This window comes from Monodelphis domestica, chromosome 2 (genome assembly GCF_027887165.1).
Source record: "Monodelphis domestica isolate mMonDom1 chromosome 2, mMonDom1.pri, whole genome shotgun sequence".
Lineage (NCBI taxonomy): Eukaryota > Metazoa > Chordata > Mammalia > Didelphimorphia > Didelphidae > Monodelphis > Monodelphis domestica.
This window is the reverse complement of record NC_077228.1, coordinates 305,505,030-305,531,708: the sequence shown is the minus strand read 5'-3', so window position 1 is coordinate 305,531,708 and position 26,679 is coordinate 305,505,030. Positions and strand designations below refer to the sequence as shown.

General features: G+C 37.3%; 1 protein-coding gene across 1 annotated transcript in view; it reads left to right on the top strand.

Annotated features, from left to right (window-relative positions):
* Window positions 1-26,679, top strand: part of COL21A1 (collagen type XXI alpha 1 chain) — a 272,179-nt gene that overhangs the window by 94,285 nt on the left and 151,215 nt on the right. The window lies entirely within an intron of this gene.

The window sequence follows — 26,679 nt, the reverse complement described above, 5'->3', positions numbered from 1 at the left end:
ATTCTTGAGTGCATAGGGCCTAGATTCAGGAAGACTCATTTTTTTGAGTTCAAATTTGGCCTCAGAAACTTACTAGCTATGTTACCCTTGTCAAGTCACTTAAACTTATAAAATAAGATGGAGAAGGAAATGGCAAATCACTCCAGACTTCCTTTTTTGTCATCGACCATTTGCTTTATATGACTAGCAGTGGAATTACTGAGTCATATGATATGGACATTTTGGTCATTTTATTGATGTAATTATAAATAGCTTTTCAGAATATTTGAATCAATTCATATATCAGGGTCACATAATCAGCATGTATCAGAGTTGGTATATGAAAGCAGGTTTTTCTAACATAAAGTCCTTGTTTTCATCCACTACATCATGTAATTTCTTACCAAAGGTATACTTTATTGGTTTAGTCAAAATGTCTATGGAGAAGTAACAGGGTAGCAAAATATCAGGGGAAATTATTGGGATAGAAAGTAGGAAAGAAGAAGGTTGGTATTATTAGATATTAAAATATAGTAACGAATATTATATAAACTATTACATACATTATAAAAATAGAAATTATATATTATATAAATGATTTAATGATGGTAAAAAATAGAAAAGTAGGATCAATGTGATATGGTAGACAAATGAGACAGAGGCAAATGTGTATAGCCATCTAGTATTCAAGAACCTGAGAACAATTTCCTGGGGAAAGAAATCTTTCTTCAGTAAAATCATCTAGAAAAACTGGATGATAATTTGGTGGAAATTTTGTTTAAAATCAACATCATCTTATCCTATATCTCACTGTATCATCAGTCTCATTGATATTGTTACTTTTTCTGGTAGAGTAGCAGACAATACTTTTTTATTCTTTGTGATTCTTCTCATGAATCTTGCATATGTCTATTCAGTTGGGTAGTAATCTTCTCATAGATATCTTGACATTAAATGGATACCAATGGATCATAAAAGGTCTCCATTTAATTCTTCAGTACATATTTAGTGCTGATTACCTATGTTTAGTCATACATCTCCTTTATATTACTTTTTTAGACCAATAGTTCCCTTAATCTACCTTTGCTCTTATCCATTTCCTCCTTTTTTAACTTCCTGTTGAGTAAGATGTATTCCTGAACTCAATAGTGCATATTCTTCTCTCCTTGAACTAGTTCAGATGAGATTGAGATTCAAATGTTTCTTTCCCCCAGTCTCATTCTCTTCACTGTATAAATTCTTCCTTATGGACCCCATATAGGTGAGATAATCTCCCTCATTTTTCCTTTCCTTTTCTCCTTTTTCTGACCCTTCCATTCTTCTTCTGAGATCATCCCAACATTAATAGAATCATTCCCAGGTCTTCTGTCTAAGTAGAGTTCCTTTAACTTCCCTAGTGTAACAGTTAAAATTTAGGGGAGACTGAGGCAGGTAGAAATTAGTTTCTCTCTGCAGGGAGTATTATATTTTTTAGAGGTTTATTAAGGATTAAGGATTAAAGAAAATACAGAATAAGGAAAATGTGCCTAGGCCAGAGGCCTAGACAAGACCACACCTACATTATGGAAAGAGCCACGCAAGTCCAAAAAAAGAGAAGAGAGAGCTCAAAAGCCTTTTCAATCAGCTTAAATCCTTCCTCGATCTCGGCCCACCTCAGAATTCCCATGAGATTACAAAGCATTTTGGGGAAGTGGAGCAAGGGCTTGTGGGGATTGAAGTCCAGAGTTCAAATCTCAATTTTACACTAGTATGATAAAATTCTTAGAGGTTATATGTCATCTCTCCAAATAGGAATATAAACAGTTTAACCTTGTTAAGGTCCTTATGATTTCTCACCCATCTTTACTTTTTCATGCTTTTCTTGAGTTTGTGGTTGAATGTTAAATTATTTATTAACCTCAGGTCTTTTCATTATGAATGCTTGAAAGTCCTCTATTTTATTACATATTGATATTTCTCCTGTAGGATCATACTATTTTACTGTGTTATTCTTGGTCATAATCTTAGCACTTTTGCTTTCTGAATTTAATATTCTAAACCTCCTGTTTCCTTATAGTAATAACTATTACATCTTACGTGATCCAGACTATGGCTCCATGATATTCAAATTATTTATTTCTGAATACCTGCAGTATTTTCTCATTGACCGATGAATTCTGGATTTGGAAAATAATATTCTTGAAAGTTTTCATTTTGTGATTTCTTTCAGGAAGTGACCACTAGATTCTGTGAATTTCTACTTTGCTCTTTGTTCTTAACATATCTGTGCAGTTTCTCTTCATTATTTCTTAAAATATGACATCCTGGCTCTTTTTTGGTCACGACTTTAAGATAGTCCAAGGATTCTTAAATTATCTATCCTTGATCTATTTTCCAGGTCAACTTTTTATGAGATATTTTACATTTTTTTTTCTAATTTTTCAATCTTTTAGCTTTGTTTATGGTTTCTTGATATCTCATGGAATATTAGCTTCCACTTAACAGTTCTAAATCTTAAGGACTCATTTATTTGCTTCAGTGAGGTTTGGGCCTGTAAGAGAGAGAAATCTGGAAACTTTGGGAATAAGCTTGGAAGAGCTGTAAGAATCCTGTGTGCAAGGAAGGGGGGATGGGCAGAAAGGAACTTGGAACCTTGGAGTGAGAGAAAAAACTGGTCCAGGCAGTTGAAACTGACTCCTGGCTGAGAGTACCTGAACAGAGGGTTTTGGACTCTGAATCTCAAAGTCAATGATCTTTCTCTCCCTGAATTCCTGATCCTAGATCCTCCCAAACCCCAGCCAATGGACAAGGACTTTGAGAGACAAGCAGTCCACAAAGAAGATCTCTACAACTCCCTTTGAACCTTTAATTTGGGGACATTTGCTGTGCCAGCCAAGAAATCAGGGTTTCTCTACTCTGAACCCCTCAGGGGTTCAGGTTATCAGACCTGAGCTATGTAACTTTGGGAAGAAGAGTGTTAATTAGATAGGGACCCCTTCTCCTCCTTTCCCTCCTGAATCTCAGTCCTTACCCTTCATCAGCCCTTCCCCTTTCCTGTTTCCCTTGAATAAACTCAGTTATTAGGACCCAGAACTGACTCCAGCTTTATCAGAAGAGAGCCTGAATTGAGAGGGGATATAAGTGGTCTCTCTCTCTCCAGAAGAAAGAGGCTTAACACCTGAAACCTCTTTCAACAAAGATCCCAGAGAGCTGGCAGTAGGAATTGAAAGTAGCCATATTGAGGTGGTATAGTCTGGGGGGGGGAGACAAATCCATCCTCCTTCTCTCCTCTGGCTAAACAACACCACCTCCTCTCACTCTGTCCTTGTCTAGAAGAAAGAAGACTCCATTCTTTTTCACCCTTTCTTCCTTTATTATAAATCTTTTAAATCTTTCCCCCTTACCCCTTTATGACTGGCCTCTTTTACCATTTGGTCAATTCTGATTTTTAAGAAGATTTTTTGGGGGTATTTTTTGTACCTCTTTTACCAAGTGGTTAATTCTGTTTTCATAGTGTGTGTGTGTGTGTGTGTGTGTGTGTGTGTGTGTGTGTGTGTGTGTGTGTGTGTATTTCTCTTATTTCTTTCCTCAGTGTGTCCTCTACAACTCTTGTTTCATTTTTCCTTCCACCCTATGGCAAAGGAGTGGTAAGGACTAGACAAAAGTGGTTAAGTGATTTGCCCAGGATCACAGAGTTGGGAAGTGTCTGGTTTCAAATTTGAATCCAAGACCTCTAGACGTGGCTCTCTACCCAGTGAGCCACCTAGCTGCTCCTACTTAGAGAAGTTTTTAGGTCATTGTTTTATATTTTTATGCCTTTAGATTCCTTGTCAACACAGTATTTTTCTATGCTCAGATCTTTCTTTTGTTGTTTGCTCATTTTCCCAGCCTATTTTTTTAATCTTTGGACTTTATATTGTATTGAGCTCTGCTTATTTCTGAGGAGATTTTTGGCCTAATCTTTTTAGCCTTTTATGTTCTTCTGCAGTCTGAGTGGGGAGGTGAGCAGCTGGTAAGTTGGCAGTGATTCCAAAGTGATGTGATATAGGAAGATTATCATTTCAGTCACATTTATAGTCTCCTTGATTTCCCTCCTACCCCTTACCTTAAAAAGAAAGGAAAAGGATGGAGGGGAGGTAAATGAAATCGCCATTAATTATATGTAGGCCAAAGAATCTGATTCTAGTCTTTGCTCATATATCTTCTTGCCAAGCCACAGTTCATTAGACAACACTAAGATGTGAGAAGTCCAAAATCACTCATACCATTGGAAGCTCATTAAATACTGCTCCAACCATGGGGAAGGGGGTTGGGGGTAGAAGATATTGAAGCCAAGGCCAAGTTTGGAGCTCTTTTTCTCCCTCTCCAAGTGATTCTTTCTCTGGGGTTTGGCTCAGAGGCTTTTACCACTAAGCTACCAGATGCTCAAATGCTAAAGGTCCAAATGGCTTGATTCATACAAAATTTCCATGATGTGACTAAATCTCCTTAACCAACCCCAAATCATTCCTTCTGCAGCATCACTCTATTTTAGTGGCTTTGAAGAAGTTCTAAACTGGCCAAGGACTTTTCACACTAAATCTAAAAGCTTTTGATTGAATGGTTGATTAAGTGGATATGTTCAGAACTTGTTCCCACTTAGTTCATTCTTCATATTGACTAGTTGTTGATTTTTTCTTTCATTTTCATTTTTATTTTTTTTAAACATTATTTTATTTGGTCATTTTCATACATTATTCATTGGAAACAGATCATTTTCTTTTCCTCCTTCCCCCCCCCCCCCCCACCCTTTCCCTAGCCGATGCGCGATTCGTCTGGGTATCACATGTGTCCTTGTTCTGAACCCATTTCCTTGTTGTTGGTATTTGCATTAGGGCGCTCATTTAGCATCTCTCCTTGATCATGTCCCCTCAACCTCTGTAGTCAAGCAGTTGTTTTTCCTGGGTATTTTTACTTCCTCAGTTTGTCCTCTGCTTGAGGATAGTTGTTTTTTTTTTCCTGGTAGATCACTGCAGATTGTTCAAGGACATCGTAAAGCCATTACTGGAGAAGTCCATTACGTTCCCTTGTACCACAATGTGTAAGTCTCTGTGTTCAATGTTCTCCTGGTTCTGCTCCTCTCACTCTGCATCACTTCGTGGAGGTTGTTCCAGTCTCCATGGAATTCCTCCACTTTATTATTCCTTTGAGCACAATAGTATTCCATCACCAACATATACCACAATTTGTTCAGCCATTCCCCAAATGAAGGGCATCCCCTCATTTTCCAATTTTTTGCCACCACAAAGAGCACAGCTATGAATATTCTTGTACAAGTCTTTTTCCTTATTATCTCTTTGGGGTACAAACCCAGCAGTGCTATGGCTGGATCAAAGGGCAGACAGTCTTTTATCACCCTTTGGGCATAGTTCCAAATTGTCCTCCAGAATGGTTGGATCAGTTCACAATTCCACCAGCAATGCATTAATGTCCCTACTTTTCCACATCCCCTCCAGCATTCATTACTTTCCTTTGCTGTCATGTTGACCAATCTGCTAGGAGTCAGGTGATACCTCAGAGTTGTTTTGATTTCCATCTCTCTGATTATAAGAGATTTAGGACACTTTTTCATGTGCTTATTAATAGTCTTGATTTCTTTAACTGAAAATTGCCTATTCATGTCCCTTGCCCATTTATCAATTGAAGAATGGCTTGATTTTTTGTACAATTGGTTTAGCTCTTTATACTTTTGAGTAATTAGACCTTTGTCAGAGGTTTTTGTTATGAAGATTGTTTCCCAATTTGTTGCTCTCCTTCTAATTTTAGTTACATTGGTTTTGTTTGTACAAAAACTTTTTAATTTGATGTGGTCAAAATTATTTCTTTTACATTTTGTGACTCTTTCTAAGTCTTGCTTGGTTTTAAAATCTTTCCCTTCACAAAGGTCTGACACGTATACTATTCTGTGTTCACCTAATTTACTTATACTTTCCTTCTTTATATTCAAGTCATTCACCCATTCTGAGTTTATCTTGGTGTAGGATGTGAGGTGTTGATCCAAACCTAATCTCTCCCATACTATCTTCCAATGTTCCCAGCAATATTTATCAAATTTTTGTCCCAAAAGCTGGGGTCTTTGGGTTTGTCATAGACTGTCTTGCTGAGGTTATTTACCCCAAGTCTATTCCACTGATCATCCTTTCTGTCTCTTAGCGAATACCAAATTGTTTTGATGACCGCTGCTTTGTAATATAGTTTGAGATCTGGGACTGCAAGGCCACCTTTCTTTGTATTTTTTTTTTCATTATTTCCCTGGATATCCTTGATCCTTTATTCTTCCAAATGAACTTTGTTATGGTTTTCTCTAATTCAGTAAAATAAATTTTTGGTAGTTCAATGGGTTTGACACTAAATAGGTAGATACGTTTGGGTAGGATGGTCATTTTTATTATGTTAGCTTGTCCCACCCATGAGCAATCAATGTTTTTCCAATTGTTTAGATCTAGTTTTAATTGTGTGGAGAGTGTTTTGTAATTGTGTTCATATAGTTCCTGTGTTTGTCTCGGCAGATAGATTCCTAAGTATTTTATATTGTCTAGGGTGATTTTAATTGGAATTTCACTCTCTAATTCTTGCTGCTGAAATGAGTTGGAGATATATAGAAAAGCTGATGACTTATGTGGGTTTATTTTGTATCCTGCAACTTTGCTAAAGTTGTTGATTATTTCGATTAGCTTTTTGGTTGATTCCCTAGGATTCTTTAAGTAAATCATCATACCATCTGCAAAGAGTGACAGCTTGGTCTCCTCATTGCCAATTTAAAAACCTTCAATTTCTTTTTCTTCTCTAATTGCTACTGCAAGTGTTTCTAGAACAACATTAAATAATAAAGGTGATAATGGGCATCCTTGTTTGACTCCTGATCTTATTGGGAAGGCTTTGAGTTTTTCCCCATTGCAGGTGATGTTTGCTGATTGTTTTAGGTATATACTGTTTATTATTTTTAGGAAAGGCCCTTCTATTGCTATACTTTCTGGTGTTTTCAGTAGGAATGGGTGTTGTATTTTGTCAAAGGCTTTTTCTGCATCTATTGAGATAATCATGTAATTTTTGTAGGTTTGCTTGTTTATATGGTCAATTATGTGGATAGTTTTCCTAATATTGAACCATCCTTGCATTCCTGGTATGAATCCTAACTGATTGTATGGATAACTCTTGTGATGACTTGCTGGAGTCTTTTTGCTAGTATCCTATTTAAGATTTTTGCATCTATATTCATTAGGGAGATTAGTCTATAGTTTTCTTTCTCTGTTTTTAACCTGCCTGGCTTTGGGATCAGTACCATGTTTGTGTCGTAAAAAGAATTTGGTAGAATCCCTTCTTGGCTTATTCTGTCAAATAGTTGTATAGTATTGGAGTTAGCTGTTCTTTGAATGTTTGATAGAATTCATTTGTGAATCCGTCTGGACCTGGGGATTTTTTCTAAGGGGGTTCTTTGATGGCTTGTTTAATTTCTTTTTCTGATATGGGGTTGTTTAGGTAATTTATTTCTTCTTCTTTAGTCTAGGCAATTTATATTTTTGTACGTATTCATCCATATCACTTAGATTGCCATATTTTTTGCCATATAATTGGGCATAGTAGTTTTTAATGATTGCCTTGATTTCCTCTTCATTAGAGGTGAAGTCTCCCTTTTCATCTTGGATACTGTCAATTTGGGTTTTTTCTTTCCTTGTTTTAATTAAACTGACTAGTACTTTGTTAATTTTATTTGTTTTTTCAAAGTACCAGCTTCTAGTCTTATTTATTAAATCAATAGTTCTTTGACTTTCAATTTCATTAATTTGTCCTTTGATTTTTAGGATTTCTAATTTAGTCTTCATCTGAGGTTTTTTAATTTGTTCACTTTCTAGTTTTTTAATTTGCATGCCCAATTCATTGATCTCTGCCCTTCTTAATCTGTTTATATATGAATTCGAGGATATAAATTTCTCCCCTTAGTACTGCTTTGGCTGCATCCCTTATGTTTTGAAAGGATGTCTCACCATTGTCATTTTCTTCAATGAAGTTATTAATTGTTTCTATGATTTGTTCTTTGACTAGCTGGTTTTGGAGAATCATATTATTTAATTTCCAATTAATTTTTGATTTATCTCTCAATGTACCCTTACTAATTATTATTTTTATTGCATTGTGGTCTGAGAAGGTTGCATTTATTATTTCTGCCCTTTTGTACTTGTTTGCAATGATTTTGTGCCCTAGTACATGGTCAATTTTTGTGAATGTACCATGTGCTGCTGAAAAGAAGGTGTATTCCTTTTTGTCCCTTTTTATTTTTCTCCATATGCCTACTAACTCTAATTTTTCTAAGATTTCATTTGCTTCTCTCACTTCTTTCTTATTTATTTTTTATTTGATTTATCTAGTTCAGATAGGGGAAGGTTTAGATCTCCCACTGGTATAGTTTTTCTATCCATTTCATCCTTGAGCTCCTCTAGTTTCTCCTTAAAAAATGTGGATGCTCTGCCATTTGGTGCATACATATGGAGTACAGATATTTCCTCTTTGTCTATACTGTCTTTTATCAGGATGTAGTTACCCTCCCTATCTATTTTAACTAGATTTATTTTTACTTTGGCTTTGTCCGATATCATGATTGCTACTCCTGCCTTCTTTTTATCATTTGATGCCAAATAGATTTGGCTCCATCCTCTTACTTTCACCCTATGTGTATCTACCTTCCTCATGTGTGTTTCTTGCAGACAATATATGGTAGGGTTTTGGATTCTAATCCACTCTGTTATTCACTTGCGTTTTATGGGTGAGTTCATTCCCTTCACATTCAGACTTATGATTAATAACTGTGTATTTCCCAGCATTTTGATTTCTACTCCTGGTCCTGCCTTTTCTTCTTTCACTATTTCCTTCTACACCAATGTTTGTTTACAGTCAGTTCCCCCTGTCCCCCCCCCCCTTGTTTTACTTCCCTTTCTACCCCCCTCCCTTCTTATTCCCTCCCTTGTTTTCCCCTGTAGTCTTTTTAAAATTTTCTCCCCACCCTCTCCCTCCCTTGTACTGCTTCCCTCCCTACTAGTCCATTTTTTACCCTTCTACTCCCCTCTAGGTTGCAAATCTATTTTCTTCCCAATGGATTGGATTGTTTTTCCCTCTTTGGGTCAGTTTCAAAGTACGTAAGAGTTGAGTATTTCCTATCTCCAACCTCTTTACCCTTCCAGTGTATCAATGTTCTCCCCCCTCCTGCCATGAGCTTCTTTGTGACATATAAATTTACCCCCATTTGTTTCTTTTCCCATTTCTTTTAGTCATAACCTCTTTTTTTTAGCTCTAGTCATGTATATATATATATATATATATATGTATATATATATACATACACATGCATATGTATTTATGCATGCATATATCTATATAGCTATTTATGTCTTGTCCTTTCATCCTATACAGTTTGTCACTGTTCCCTCTGAATGTAATTATTCTAGCTGCTGAGGTGATAGCAACAGTTTTTAAGAGTTACCAATGACCTCTTTTCTTATAGGGATACATATCATTTTAACTTATTGAGATCTTAAAGTTTTTTGTTGTTGTTTTTGTATGTTTTCCCCCCTCTTTTTTAATTACATTTTGATAATTTTCTTGAGTTCTGTGGTTGGACATCAAATTTTCTGTTCAGGTTTGGTCTTTTATTAATGAATGCTTGGAACTCTTCTGTTGTGTTGAATGACCATACATTCCCCTGTAAGAATATAGTCAGTTTTGATGGGTATTTTATTCTTGGTTGTTGACCTAGTTCCCTTACTTTCTAGAATATCATATTCCATGCCTTTCGGTCCTTCAGTGTGGATGCAGCCAGGTCCTGTGTTAACCTCACTGTGTTTCCATGGTATCTGAATGGCTTCTTCTTGGCAGCTTGTAATATCTTTTCTTTCATCTGATTGTTTTTTAATTTGGCTATAACATTTCTTGGTGTTGTCAGTTGGGGATTAAATACAGGGGGTGATCTGTGGATTCTTTCAATCTCCACTTTCCCCTCTTGTTCTAGGCTATCGGGACAATTTTCCTGGATAATTTCCTCTAGTATTATGTCCAGGCTTTTTCTTTTGTTGTGGTCTTCTGGTAGTCCAATTATTCTTAAATTGTCTCTTTGTGAATGATTTTCTAAATCATCTGTTTTGTGAATGAGATGCTTCACATTTTCCTCAATTTTTTCATTCTTTTTGTTTTGTTTTGTAGTGTCCTGCTGCCTTGTGAGGTCACTTAATTCTAGTTGTTGTATTCTGGTTCTTAAAGATTGGATTTCATCTCTGGCTTTTTTGTCATCCTTTTCGTTCTGGTCTGATTTCCTTTGAAGATCGTCTTTCATCCTCTTTACCTCGTCTTTTATCTCCTTTGCCTCATCTTTCATCTCCTTTGCCTCATTTTCCAGCTGGTTGATTTTGGCTTTCAAGACACTATTTTCTCGTTTTAGTTCAAGTGCCTCTGTTTCCAGATGACTTATCTTAATTTTTAAGTTCTTTTCCCAATTTTCTTCAGCCTCTCTTAGTTGTGTTTTGAGTTCTTCCACAGCCTGTATCCAATTCGCTGGGATTTCTGGTTTATCGTTTGCTGATCTCTCCCCCTCTGTTCCATTTGCTGAGTAGTAGCTGTCTATTGTAGTTTCTTTCTTCTTTTTCTATTGTCTGCTCAAATTCACCCCTTCTTTACTCCCAGTATTTGTCTGTGCTCTTGTTCCTCTCATTTTTTTTTGTTTTGTTTTTTGGGGACTTCTATCAGTCTCCCCTCTTGGAGCTTTAACATAAGATCTCTTAGGGTAGTCTCTGGGGGAGGGTTGTTGGGGGTTTGAACTTTCTTGTCCTCTGGAGGCTTTTGATTGGCTTAAAGTCCAGCAGTCAATGAGGGTGGGTGGGGAGCCTGGGCTTCCCTGCATTCTGGAGAATTTTGATGGGATTAAGTTCAGCTTGGTTGGGCTGGGTTTGCTCTGAGTTCTTCCTGGACTTCCTGGACGACTGGAGAAAATATGGAGGATCTCCAAAGCTCTGGTCAGGCTGCCAGGTCTATGCTCCTTCTAGGATGCCATCTTGACCCTGTCTCTAGGTTTCTGTTCTTTCAGAAGACCCTGCTGTCTAAGGGGGCAGGGGTCATGGCCTCCCTGGGCTCTGAGGGCTCCTGATGGGATTAGGTTCAGCTGGTGTGGGCCAAATTATCCCGGAACCAAAAAACCTCCTCCTCTAGAATCTGTGTTGAATGCCCACAGACTGGCCCAGGTTGCTTTCAAAGTAAGCCCTTCGGAGTAACCCCTTTGCCGGCCCTGAGGTTTCTGTCCTTTCAGAAGCTCTGAGGGCTCTTTATGGGATTGGGTTCAGCTGGTGCCCTAAAGCTGGAACCTCCCTTGAGACTCAGATGGAAGGACCAAGCCGGGGGCTACAGGCTTCCCCCTTCTCTCTATGTTTCCCTGCCGTCTCTGTTGGGTGCCCCAGAGACTGGCTCAGGTTGCTTTCAAGTGAGTCCTTCAGAATAGCCAGCCCTGAGGCCCTTTTGCCAGCCCTGATATTCCCGCTGCTGCCGTGGGCTCAGCACTCTGGGTTGGGGGGGGATGGGTCCTGGGACCTTCCTTCTGCCTACCCCTTAGATCTGAGTGATCTAGGGTTCTGGCTTTTGGGGGGCTGTAACTTTTGATCCAGGTCCAGGAGGAGGGTTCCCGGGTCTGTCCTGTTGTTCAGTTTGGATTTCGGTGTCCTGGGAGCATTCAGTTTTTGATTGGTAAGGAAGGGTTTTCAGAGGTCTGAACTTTCGCTGCCTCTAAGCTGCCATCTTGACCGGCAACTAGTTGTTGATTTTTAAACTATTACCTTGCATCTTAGAATCAATACTAGTATTAGTCTCAAGATAGAAGAGTGGTAAGGACTAAGAAATTGGATTTCTGTCTTGCCCAGGATCCACACACAGCTAGAAAGTGTCTGAGGCCAAATTTTAACCCAGGATCAGCCACCTAGCTGCCCCATGTCTATTTAAATAGATGATATTTCCTCTAATACATTTATCAGGAATAGAGTATTTAGTTAGTTATTACAAGTGCCAAAGAATGATTTGGCTGACTGACAAATGACTCCCATCAGATCATGCAAGATCAAGATATTGCATTATTTGCATTAGAATCCATACAAGAGTTCCATATGAAAAAGGACATTTCCTTCAAATATCAATAATGATCAAAATAACCTACTATAATATTTTCTTTTGGGGCTTATTGCCAGAGCAATTGATGTTATGCATTTCTTAATGTTTCTTAATGAAGCCCTTATTATGCTAAGCCTTTGAATATAAGCCACAATGATAGAATGCATATATGATATTTCAAATACAGGTATCCCTTCCATATCATAGAGGTTAGAGGCATGTGCAATATAGAAAATCCATGTAAGATTTTCTGGCTTCTCCTTTGTATCAGAGAACAAGTCTTATTTTTTTTTCTATATCTTTTAGAGAGTATTTGTAGTACCTTATTATAAACTTTGGATTAAATATTTGGTCATAGGCTATATAGTTTCTAAACTTTCTATGTTATCTCTGGCTTCTGCAAAAATTTTCCCAAATTCTTGTTTGATTTCTAATGCTGACTGGTGATATATCAAAACCCCAATGGGGAAAGTCATGAAGTGGAAGAGATACTTGTATAAAGAACAACTAAGGTCTATTTGTAGGAGAATGGTATATTAAGAGAATTACTTGGGGATTGGGGAGTAAGATGAATGAGAAATGAACAAAATTAAACTCACTTAAACTTGAAACCACTGCCTCTAGAATCCATGTCATTTTCCTTACTGCAATGTGACTTTAGGTAACCTGCCTGAGGCTCTTCTCCCTTCAATGATGATTCCTCCTCAACTCCAATGATGTTTCACTTCACCATGGCCTTAATTCTTTCCAGACACCATCTCTTTTTCCTTTCTTACCCCATGCAAATATCCTTACTCTCTCCCCCTCCTTTAGCACCCTTATATGCATTTTCTTTTCCTACTAAAAAGTAGGATCCATGGGAATAAGGACTGTCTTATTGGTTTACATTTCTTTATCCCAGATGTTCAGGACAATGCCAGACACCGAATAAGTGCTTATTAAAGGCTTTATCTCTATGTTTATAAAGAATAGTTAAGAGTTATTTATAGCACTTAAGGTAAGATGTAATATCACCTTGAAGTAGAATGATTTCATTGTACAATATTTTAATCTCACCAGCTGGCTTACTTCCCAAACCAGATATACTGCCCTGGAGGATTTAATCCTTTCAACTTCAAAACATGTACCTTGGGGCTTCACTCTTCCAAAAGGTGATTGGTAATATAAAAATAAAATGGAGGGTTATAAAAATAAAATATTTAGATGGAAAAATGTTCCAATATAGGTTCAAAACTTTCCAAAACTGCTTAATTCACCAATCAGGTTCAAACTGTTTGGATACTTTTGGATACTTTTGATAGAGGTAATCAAAAGTATCCTCAGTAAGGAAGTGAAGCTCAAATATGAACTTCCCTTCAGGGTCAGCCAGGTGCAAGGATGCTAAAGAGACTCTTATTATAAACATAAAATATTTATTGGAATATATAAGGATAAATAAAGAATTTCTAATTTTACGGGATTCTAAATCCACCCAGATAAACTCCCTATTTCCCCAAGGAACCACTTCTCCTGGGTTTCACAAGCTACACTACTCCTCCCTGTTCTGACTAACCTTAATTTATACTATCTAAATAAAAACTACATCTATTATCCTTATAAATCTTAACTTCACCTTCAAATTATAAAATAGCAAAGGCTAGCTGGTTGAGTCTCAACATGAATCCAGTTAGGACTCTCAGTCTTAAGAGACTCAGAGCCCAAACCAAAGACCAGGTTTTTCTTTGTTCTTCTCAGAGTTAAACAATTTACAAAAACCACAATAGGAATTCAATAGTGTTCCCCAAGTTGGGAAAGGAAAACACTGAGCTCCTTCAGATCTTTCCTTCAGAGAGAGGCAAAGATGTTACCTCCTCCAGCCCTGAGGGAGAGTCTCTGAGAATGTGTGTTTCTGCCAACTGCCAGAGACCAACTCCCAACTGCCATAGAAAGAGTAATTGACTTAGAAAAAGGGTTATAACTGTCAAATCTGAAATTAATGTGGTCTTTCAACTCTACTTCAAACTCTAGTTCTTTTCTCAAACCAGCCACTTTACTTCTTATCTCTAAACTAATAAAACAATACTTATTTTCTAATATCATCCTTACAATTTCTCCCCTTCGAGCAAAAGGAGAGATGAAAAATCTCTCCTGTATGCTCCCTATTCTATGAAATTCTGAAGCTATGCCTAACCCTATTATTATTATATTTCCTAAAAATTGTCTTAATCTTATGCTTATCTTATCCTATTCTTATTGATACACTTTATCTATGCTAACCCATACTAGGGATATAAATGAAAAAAATTTCAATGAAAACATATTTGCAGAAATTCAAGTGTAAAACATACAATTACAGAAGTTCAAAATGGAAAATACAAAATGCAAACTTTTGAAAAACTTTTGAAATAAAATAGTTACAAACTAACTTATATTTTACAAAAAAAATAAAGTTTATCCAAAATAATAACTATGTGAAACTCAAGCTAACTTCATTTTACAAATTCTGTTAGAACAATTCAAATGAACTTTTTACTATGCTAAGACCTTATCCTATCATTAATCCAGAAAACCAAAACTACTACATTAAAACTCAAAATCAACTTTTTATACTAATAAAATCAAAATTTTGTAATAATTTAACTATATACACATCTATATAAATATACACATCTGTACAATTTCTTCATCTATGTATATGATATGTGATATATGATGATATATGATATATGTACAACCTATTTACATGTTACAGGAGGAAAATAAACTTCCCTCTTTAGAAAAACTCTAATAAAAAATTAAAGATTTTCTTTAGAAAGTTATGTATGCTTTTTGATTTTATCTCCAAGGAACACATAAAGTATTCTTGTGAGATAAGATCTTATTATTTTAATGTGAACAGTTATTATTATTTTCCCAAGGTGATTTATCTGTATTTATTTATTTCTATGGATAGTCATCACCTGATTATGATGTTGTAGAGTTTGTGAGAAATGTGCCCTATATCTGTATGTTATTTTGTAGTGAATACTAACTAAATCTTTGAAGTTACCTCCTCTGCTACTGTCTTCTCTCTTTGTATTGTTACTATGCAATGTTTATTTGCAACTATAGTGAAAGTGTGTATTGTTAGAATGGTGCAAAAATCTTACAGTTCATGTCCATGATCAGTCTGTGTTCCTCTTCACTGTGTTGATTTTTTCTGCAATGTCTTTGTTACAGTTCAATTGTCCTTTTTGCTATCATCTGTATTTCTTCTATGTTGTCTTCTCCTTTGTTTTGATCTTGATCTGTCTCCTCCTCCTCCTCCTTCTTCTTCTTCTTCTTCTTCTTCTTCTTCTTCTTCTTCTTCTTCTTCTTCTTCTTCTTCTTCTTCTTCTTCTTCTTCTTCTTCTTCTTCTTCTTCTTCTTCTTCTTCTTCTTCTTCTTCTTCTTCTTCTTCTTCTTCTTCTTCTTCTTCTTCTTCTTCTTCTTCTTCTTCTTCTTCTTCTTCTTCTTCTTCTTCTTCTTCTTCTTCTTCTTCTTCTTCTTCTTCTTCTTCTTCTTCTTCTTCTTCTTCTTCTTCTTCTCTTCCTCCTCCTCCTCTTCCTTTTTCTTCTTCTCCTTCTCCTTCCCCTTCTCCTTCTCCTTCTCCTTCTTCTCCTCTTCCTCCTCCTCCTGTTCCTCCTCCTCCTCCTCCTCCTCCCCCTCCCCCCCCCAGCTCTAGAACTAACCAGCTCTCTGGACTGGCACTTTGATCTCTCTACTCTTATGTTTTCTGGTAATCTCTATCAAGCCAGGGCCTGAACCAGCTGAATGGAAAATTAGATCTGTTGCTAATTTAGAAAAACTGGGACCTAATTGTCTCTCTTTCTGTCTCTCTCACTCTTACACATTCTCTCTCTCATTCTCTCTCTCTCTCTCTCTCTCTCTCTCTCTATATATATATATATATATATATATATAAATACATATATATGTCTCTTTCTCTGTCTTCACTAATAAATGCTTATGAATCTGGAAATGGGTCCAGATTAATTTTATTTATAGCACAGATATACACAGCTAGGTGCTTTTGTTTTTGTAGCCATAACAAAGTACAGTGCTTGGCACATTGATGGTGCTTAATAAACTATTTTATTTGCCTTTATTAATTTTCATTTAAATATATGGCATATTATAAAGACTGTTGTTGATCTTTCATTTTCAGACTTGTCTTATCTTTGTGTTTCCATTTGGGGTTTTCTTGGCAAGGAGACTGGAGTGTTTTGCCAGTTCCTTCTCCATCTCATTTTACAGATCAGGAAACTGAGGCAATTAGGGTTAAGTAACTTGTCTAGGATCAAACAGCTAGCATTTGAAGCCAGATTTTAACATAGTTATTCCCCTGACTCCAGGCTTGGCACTCTATCCATTGTGCCACCTACATGCCCTAATTGTGAAGCTAATGTCAACTATAAGATAGTTAGATGTAGGGGGAATGAGAAAAGGGAAGTCAGAGGTCCTTTGCAGTTTTCTCAACTCAATGATTAGGATGGTGGAGCAAATAGAAGAAATAAAAATGTTAAAGGTGTAGGAAAATTTGGTTTGAAGTGTAATAATGTAAAATTCCATCTTTCCCTCCTACACCCTTCCTTACAGAAGATTTAATGCAATTTGGGCATGTTAAATTGGATTGCTTATCATCACATAAGCTAATCTTCAAAGCAAGATAGGAATGCTAGAATTAAAAGCAAGGAGAGAGTATATTCCAGATTTGAAAGGATGGAATTCTGCTTGTGCAAAATTGCAGAAGTCAGAGTAGAACAATATGGGGGAACAGTCAAGAGGTCAGTTTGATTAGGACTGAGAAGAAATAGAAGTGACTACTAATAAGACTGCAAAGCTAGCTGGAGGCACTCAACCCTTTTGTAAACTTCCTTATTTATAAAATTGGGATATTTGTCTTGCTTACTCTGAAGAATTATTGGAAAGAAGTAGTGCAATATAATGAAAAAAAATCTTGATTGGTCACATATCCTGGCTATAATTTTGACTCCATGTGTGACCTTGTGTCTAAATTCTATGGCTGTGGGTTTAGAACCAAATGAAATCATGAATGTGAAAGTCCTTTGTAAACTCTAAAGCCATATACAAATATATAGCACAATGGATAGACCATTGGTCATAGTCAGGAAGACTGGAGTTGAAATCTAGCATTAGACACTATATCTTTGGGCAAGAAGTATAACTTCTTTTTACCTCATTTTCTTCAACTGTAAAATGCATATAATAATAGAGTCATCGTTGTGATGATCAAAAGAGATATTTTGAAAGCCCTTAACATGATGCCTGGCACAGAACAGATATTACATAAATGCTAGCTCTTGTTATTATTATGCTAATATAAGGGATGATGGTGATGATGATTGCTTAACATTGTTTGGCCTGTGGTGTTCTGCTAAAATAGGATTTGTTTCTTATAATGACAGTTAATAAAATTAATAACTCACCTCTGTGGGGTTTAATGCATCTCTCTCTTCAATTTGGCAATATCATTTCTCCTGGCCTTCATTTCACAATTTCCTCCTGATGACTTTTCCTATAGAGCCCAAATAGAATGAAGGCATTGACTAGATGACACACGACTGTTTGCACATCAATACAATATTCCTTCTAATCCCCTTCAGATTAAGGATTTAGTTAGCTTTTTAAGAGGAGCTTTGTTGTGAATGTCCTATTTTTAGCTTTTGCTGTCATCTAAAGATTTACAGCCAACTACATGAACCAGATTTTGAAACCACTTCAAAATGAGAATTATGGTGAGAAAAGCTTTTATTTCCTATTTTCTGACTCACCACCCTAAACTTCCAGAAAAAAAAAATAAGGGAAGAGTAGTTCACATTTATTTGTTACATTATAGTTTACAAAGTAACTTTCTCAGAAATAGGTACTTCAAAAAATGACCACAAACCTCACTATTCTAACTTGTTTATTTATATTTAGGCTATCATCTTCCTCATCACTCAGATTCCTCTTTCTGAAGTCACCCTTGATGCTTTATTCTCCCTTCCTTATATTCAATTAGTAGCTAAATTATTCTGATTTTACTTTCAAAACCTCCATTAAATCCATCTTCTCCTTTCCAGTCATAGTACTGTCATGATATTCCAGATCATCATTACCTCTTCCTTGATTTATGGAAATAATCACCTAATCTCCAGTTCTCTCTTTCCTAAATCCATCCTCTCTTCCAGCAGCCAGTGAATATTGCTAAAGCCCAGGAAGGACCATCTCAGTTCCTGTTCAAGGAGTTTCAGTACATTGTCTATAGGATAAAATAGAAAATTCTTCATTTGGGATTTAAACTACTTCATAATCTAGTTCTAGATGATCTTTCTTTTTAAAATATATTTTATTATATTTTCCCTAATTACAGGTAGATATAGTTTTTAATAATAATTTTCTGATATTTTGCAATCCCTGTTTATTTTCCTTCCTTCCTTCCTTCCTTCCTTCTTTCCTTCCTTCCTTCCTTCCTTCCTTCCTTCCTTCCTTCCTTCCTTCCTTCCTTCCTTCCTTCCTTCCTTCCTTCCTTCCTTCCTTCCTTCCTTCCTTCTTTCCTTCCTTCTTTCCTTCCTTCTTTTGTTTCTCCCGCCCTGAGATGGCAGGTAATATGATAGAGGTTATACATGTGCTATCATGTAATACTTGTTTCCATATTCATCACATTGTAAAAGAAGACACATATCACATATAAGAAAAAAACTCATGTCAGAAATTAAGCGAAAAATGGTTTGCTTAATTTGCAATCTGACTTCATCATGATAATGAATAGCTTTTTTTTTTTTTGTCAAGAGTCCCTTGGAGTTGTCTTGGCTCTTTTTATTACTGATAATCACTCATTCACAGTTGATCATCAATACTTTATTGCTCTTTCTGTTTACATTGTTCTAGTTCTGCTTACTTCACTTTGCATCATTTGATAAACAACTTTCCCAGACTGTCTTTCTAGAATGATTACATATCACTCTCCTTCATATATGGACATTGCAGCCTAACTTGCCTTATTCATAACTCTTCTTCCATTACATTTTTCTTCCCACCTCTTTGAATTTGTGCAGGGTATCTTCTATGCCAGCAATACTCTGCATTCTCACTCTTCCCTTTTGGGATCCCTAGCTTTATACACAGTTCTAGTCAGGTACCACAGAAGTTAGTTTGCATTTACTCTGTGTGTGTGTGTGTGTGTGTGTGTGTGTGTATGTTTATGCATACTGTAGTAAGAGATTTTAGGAAGGGAAAAGGATTACAAGGAGAGTGTGATAGAATGCTGTGGCTAGACTGACAGGGGTTAACCCTGCCAGAACTTTGGAAGGAGAGGGGATGCTGGAATTCCAACAGATCAGTGGAGGAGTTGCTCCTGGATTCTGGAGAGATCATCAGCTCCCACACCCTGCTCCAACCCTTTGGAAAGTAGAAATCATTCCTGTATGTGAATTTGACAAGAGCCTGAAACCATCTGAGACTTAAAACTCTCCTGTGACTCTGTGAAGAACAAGATCTAAGAGGGAGCTGATCAGACTCATCAGTTTGCCTTTGGGAGTCATCCCTAGAGGGAGATCTGATCGCTCCTGAAAGCCTGTCTCCACTTCTATTCAACCAATAACCTAGAGACTTATTCCTAAGTGAATTTAGCCTAGGTTTAGTTAAGAATAGAAGGATTTCATCAGGCAGAGAGAATATTTCTGCATAGCCTCGGCCTTGGTCAAGGGTTGAAGAGATTTGCCATTCAAGTCAGTTGGTGGGAAAATATGTTAGATTTTCTTAGCTATAGGGAATAAACCTCAACCCACTTCCCTCTTCTCATACCCAGTGTTCATCATGATTAAACCTTATTATCTCTGAGAAGCAGTCAGGTTGCTTACTCACTGGCCCAGGTCAGGGAGCTCAGCCATTTTTGCTCTCTAACCTTGAAGAGACTGCCCTGCATGACCAGGTTATGTATAGTTCTGGTCCCCCATTTATACCAGCTTAACAGGGGCTCTCTCTCTTCACCTTAACAGTACAAATACAGATATAGATCTGTCTAGCTATCTAGATGTCTATCTTTCCTATCCATGCTACTCTGAGAGGAAAAGGGCTTAGCAATTTACTGTGAAAACTGGAGCAACAAAGGAAAAGATATAAAAGTAATAAGATTTCAAAAATAGTAAGTTAAGTGCATGAGGATACTACTTATTGAATTAAAGAATCAGGTGTTTTAGGGAAAAGAGAAAGAGAATTAGCTTAATTTTAGACATGCTGAGTTTGAGGTACTTGTTAGATGGCTGAGAAGAGATTTCCTATAGGCATTTGGGGATATTGGTCTGGGCTTCATAAGAGAAAGCATGATAGGATATGTGGATTTAGGATTTATCCTCATAGTTGAAGCTACAGGAATGATGGTAATTACTTAGGGGTAGAATTTAGACAGACGAGAGGAGAGAAGGCAACCTGAGGATAAAACCTGGAGAATTATGCATCTTCCTCTGTTAGGAAGAGTATGAAGAGAGTGTTAAGAATGGGTTAAAAAAGCAGGGGAGAATTGTGAGAATATTGTACCTCAAAAGACCAATTGAGAGAGCAGGGGACAGCTAAGGGGATGCAATGGTCAGTAATTTCCCTTATTCCCAAAGTATAAGAATGTTTCTTCCTTTGAGACAATAAGGAAGGAGAAACTACTATATGATGACACTAATCATTTTTGAAAACTAAAGAAGTGGTGTAGACAGTTCTTGTCTGATGGACTTAAATCTCAGTGAACTATGTAGAGGGCAATGGTATCTATTGTAAGTATAGAAGATGTGGTAGGAATTTGAGCAGATAAGTCACTATCAAAGATAAGATAAAGTTAATCAAGAAGAGGTGAGAAGAATGCTTATTTAGAAGCAGTGAAGGCTCAACTGAAATATTTCACCATCTGTTTGCAGTGGGTAGAATTAGCTCCATGTCATGATTTTCCATAACAGTGCTCAGTAGGCCAGGCATAGGAGTGAAAGCCCTATGATGGTAGTGTTTACATTGGCTCAAGGTAAGGAATGTCAGAAAATTTGGAATTTGAGGGATTCTCTAGTGGTATCTATAAACGATTATTATATGGCAGAACATGGGGTCAAAGCTAAATATGCTAAGGATGTTTGTAAGTAAATCTAAATTGGGGAGCATATAGAGAGGAACCTTGATGATGGTAATGAGAAGATTTAGTTATTAATGAATGAAAGGGAGGAGTTGGAAGATTAGGAAGCTGTTGTTGGAGAATGAAATTTTGAAGTTCAAATTCTTGGAAGTAGAAAAGTTCTATGATATAGTTACATCTAATGTGTGTGATTATGTCTATCTTTGGCATGGGACTGGAGTTGGTTCAGTGCTTAGAGATCATCTCATTCAAGCCTTCCTTGAACAGATAATGTGGCTAGAAAAATATAATAACGATATCACAGCTAGTTTGTAGCAAATCCAGGACAAGAATTACCAGTAGATTCAATGACCATTACAATAAATGTTACTGAGGCCTTAACTCAGTTCTCCCGATGCTCAAGCATTTTTTCTTTTTGTCATTTCCTTAGGTGATAACCACTGAGAGTAGATAGGTATTTATTATATTATAGGTAGGTAGCAAACTGAATAGAGGTCCCTGATAGACTCCTTGAGGTTCTTTCCCCTCCCTCCCTCCTGCCATCAGAAATCCTCATTCCTCTGTCCATCCTTCTGGTGATGACTCTGGGGTCTCCCACAGTGACTACAGGTTCCATGAGGAGTGTTATGGTTTGATTTATGATTTATCTCATTAGAATTATGAGGGTTTTTGGAGGTTCTACTACTAATATTCCTCCACCTTTTGTTCTTATTTTCCTCATTCTTTTCCCTACAATTCACAGCTACATAGCTTTGCTTACCACAGAAATAGCATTGTAATGATTCTCTGTCTGCCAGGTTCCTTGCCATTTTTCTCAAAGGAGCCATGATTTTCTTAATTGCGTTTGATAAAATCGGGGCTAAAATAACTGCTTCTTTCTCCTTATCCTGTCCTTTCTTTTCCAAATCCTCCTTTTCTACTTTTTCCTTTTCTTGCTCTCACAGTCTTCAAAAGTATATACTACTTGTTCTCTTCAACTTCTCTGTGACTATGCTAAGCCAGTCTGGACAATTCTTCTGAAATTACTCTCCAATTTTCTGGGAAGAATGATTTACAAAATGATTTCTTATAATCAGAGAATCTGTCTGTTTTGAAGAATCAAGCCCAATGTATATAGCTTCTAATTCTATAATCCTATCATAAAAGCAGTTCATCTTTTTTCCTGATTAATATTTTCAAATTTTACCCAGTTCTCTGGTCTTGAGGAACAAGACTTCATACCCCTTAATAAAGCATCCCTGACTTCACATAATTGTATATAGTCCTCAGCTATGTTTGAGTCCCATTTTAGATCTTTTAAAGGACTTTTTTTGTATTCTCATCTTGAGAATTATTAGTTGCTACAAGGATGGCCAGTCCATCTCCCTCAGAAAGTAAAGCAAACATGAGATCCACTATATCAACCCAGTTTGGGTTATAGGTGCTAAAATATTTTCAAAGCTTTTGATGACAAGCAAGGGTTGATGACAACAAGGAAGGTGAAGGTCTATCCATTTATCAATATTACTGCTGCTGAAAGGCTCATGAGTTTTTATTGTTACTAAATTTCTTCTATGATCATGCATTGGAACTTCCCTTAAAGAAAGCATGCCTTTATTTGGGGCTGCCTTGATGATACTCACTACCAAGTCTGAAGTCTGAGTAGAAAAGGAACAGGCAATGCTGGAGTGGGTGGGTGGGGGAAGCAAAAAGGGAAAGGAGTGGAGCAGCAGTACACAGAGGAGAAGGAGAATAGAGGAGGAGGAGGAGAAAGAGCAGAAGAAGAAAGGAAGAACAAAGGGAAGAGTAGGGTTGAAGCTGGAGAAAGAGGAAGAAGAGGGGAAACATAAGGAGAGGGAGAAGATGGGGCACAGACATAAGGAGAAGCAGAGGCAAAGGCAGAAGGAAGGGGTGTGTTCAAGTGTGGAGGAGGAAAGATGCAATGTTGAGAGTCACATCTCCTTTGGAAGGATATAGAGCTGGGATTTGAGTGAAGGGAAATGGAAGGTGAAGGTGGGTTAACAGAAAATCTGAGGGAGCAAGGGGGTACAGAGATTCTACATACAGTCATCCCTCTTTATATTGGGGTTCACTTATTGTTGCTTCACTGTATTGTGTTTTTAAAATATCTATCTAATTCTGTATCATGGAGTTTTTACTGTACTGCAGGATTTAAAAAAATATTATATATATATATATATATATATATATATATATATATATATATATATATATATATATATATTTGTTTTTGGTAAACCACCAGCTCATTGAATGAAAAATTCAACAGCAACTCCAATCCCTCCCTCTTCCCCACTTCCCCTATTCCCACCTTCCACCCCAACGAAAAGAGTAGCTGAGCCCAAGCAAGGTGCTTTGGACAGCACGACTGAGTAACAGGACAGGGGGGCACAGGAAGGCTAAGAAGGGAGAACACCTTTCTGTCCAAACCTCTGGGATTTGGATGAACTCCGGGATAGGAAGGGGGTCTCAGTGGACAGAACACTAACTAGAGGACCAAGGCCTGTAACCCTAGCACCTAGAATTCATCCCCCCCCCATCTTTGGGATGGGAGAAGGGGAAGCTGGTCTCAGACATGCATTTGTCTTGAGGAATGGGGCCTGTGGACCCACAGCCAGGCTGGGGCAAGAACAAAGGGTGTAGGGATCCTAGCAGGGGCTCACCCAATCTGGGAAGCTACCCACAGAGGGAGAAGAGGGGGAAGGAACAGGTGCCAGGGTGGGAGCCTGGGGGGAAGCAGGACTAGGCCTTAAGGGGCAAGGCCTGGCACTCTGGGGAGTCAAACGAATGAAGAGGAGAGAGCAGGACAGAGCAGAGTGGTGGGCGCAAAAGCCAATGAATTCTCAAAGACACACACACACAATATCAACAGGACACTTCCGAGGACACTGGGGATGCTGGGCAGGCCCCTAGAAGTGGGGCTCAGGGACAGAGGGACCCTTCTTTAGTGTGGCCAGTTAGCCAGGGGACAGAGAGACTTGGGCCACCCTGACTGCCTCTTTCATGCTGGGCAGCGAGCCACATCCCTTTGGCCTCAGGCCATCCCTTCTGTCTCCCTTGGAAAAGCCCAGCTGACTTGAGACAGAGATAACTAACGTTCCTGGGGTGGGTTGGGAAGGGTTGAGCTAGCTTCTAACCAACAGCTGGGGACCCATGGGTGCTCCTCACCAGCACTGTGTTCTTTTTGGCTCACTGACTGTAGCATCAGTCTGTTTGCTCTCCTGCTACTTCATGGATTTTTACCTACCACCCACAATAGGTATGGGATTGTTGCATCTGTCCATCTATCTGTCTGTCTCTCTGTCTGTATATCTATCTGAATCTCTTATCTATCTATCTATCTATCTATCTATCTATCTATCTATCTATCTATCTATCTATCTATCATCTATATATCTGCCAATCTGTCTGTCTTATCTATCTATCTATCTATCTATCTATCTATCTATCTATCTATCTATCTATCTATCTATCCATCTGCCCATCCATTCATCCTCCCATCTATCTATTTATCAATCATCTATCTATCTGCCTATCTATCTATCCATCCATCTGCCCATCCATTCATCCTCCCATCTATCTATCTATCTATTTATCAATAATCTATCTATCTGCCTATCTGCCTGTCTATCTATCTATCAGTCTATCAGTCTATCTGTCTGTCTTATCTATCATCTATCTTCAATCTATCTGTCTATATTATGTATCATCTGTCTGTCTTATCTATCATCTATCTTCAATCTGTCTGTCTATATTATGTATCATCTGTCTGTCTGTCTTTATCTATCTATCTATCTATCTATCTATCTATCTATCTATCTATCTATCTATCTTATCTATCATCTTCTATCTATCTGTCTGTCTATCTATCTACTGTGGCCCCCATTTCTATTTGAATTTGATACCACTAGTCTACAACACATTCCTATTTTCAATTTACAGAGAAAGAAGGGAAATCTTTCAGATTCATATGTTTCACTGTTAGGTTCAGCAACTGACCTTTTGAATGACTTGTTTTTAATTCCACTTCCTCATGGATCTTGTCCTTAATTATAAAATTAATTGGTATCTCTCCTGTTCCCTTCTCCAGCTCCAGTTGTACTAATAATACTTTTAAATTCTGGTCACTCCAAGAGAAGTATATTTAAGAGTTTAGAACTGACTGGTGAACATCTCTGTGTGAATAATTCATCCCCTTCCTCCACTAAACCTATCCCTTTTTATATATAGTTTATTTCTGTTTGTACCATGCCACTCCTAGTCACCTATGGTTGAAACCTGAATCTTTTTTTTTTCCTTTCACTCACTCCTCTCACACCCATTTCCAGTCAGTTACTAAATCTTTTCCATTCTATTTCACATCATCTTTGGCATCCATTATCTTCTTTCTATTCATTGTGCTACTTCTTAATTCAGGCCTTCATAGCCACTTATCTGAATATTGTAATAGCCTCCTTAACATACTTCTTGTCTATTCTGTCTTATCTGTCCCTCCCAAAGCTATCAAAATAATCTTCCTAAGGCACAAATCTGACCACATCTGTTTCCTGGCTCCAAAATCTTTAAAGATTTCCTATTTTCTAGGATAGAAAACAAACTCTAAACCCTGTCAGTTGAATCCCTCCTCAACCTGACTTTGAGATACTTTTTCTGTCTTATTTCATATTGATATGAACAATAAGATAGTTCATGTCATTGCCTTCATGCATACCATATTCCATTTGAATTGAATTACTAGCTACTGCCCAAAATGGCATTTCATCTCTGATCTGTTTATTTACTTAGATTATCTTCTATGCTTCAAGTTCTCCCCATCTTTCTAATTACTGGAAAACTCAGCTTAGATGTAACCTTCTTATTGTAGCCTTTAGAGATCTACCTTTTCCTCTACTCCTCCCATTTGTTAATTTTTTCTTCTTCCTCAATTATTTTTTCTCCATCTGGTCTCTCTTCTCCCATCATACTCCACTGCATTCCTCACCTCATATTATACATGTTACAAGCATTGATATATTTATCCATGTTATATCCCTCTGTACTATAAAGGAACCCCCTTCTGGCTCTCAAATAGAATGTAAACTCTTTGGATGCAGGAACTATATAGCTTTTTGTCTCTTATTAGTAGGTGCCTACTATATATTTATTTAATTGAATATAGATAGATTTATAAGTAACAGCTACTTCCAAGTCTGATCTTAAGGATAAAGCTTAATTTATTTGTTCCCTTCCAGTGTTATGAATTTAGGGGAAGCAAATTAAAAAAAAAATGACCCTTAGTTTTGTTTACTTATTTTGATTTGTTTCTTGCTTTGAATTTGTTGTTTTAGCCAGGCTTTCAGTGAGCTTCTCCCACACTGATGTAGACCACTGTCAACTCCTCTGTAACTTATACTTTTGGAGTGTTGAATGGAACCTTGTGAAGTAGCGTGATTGAA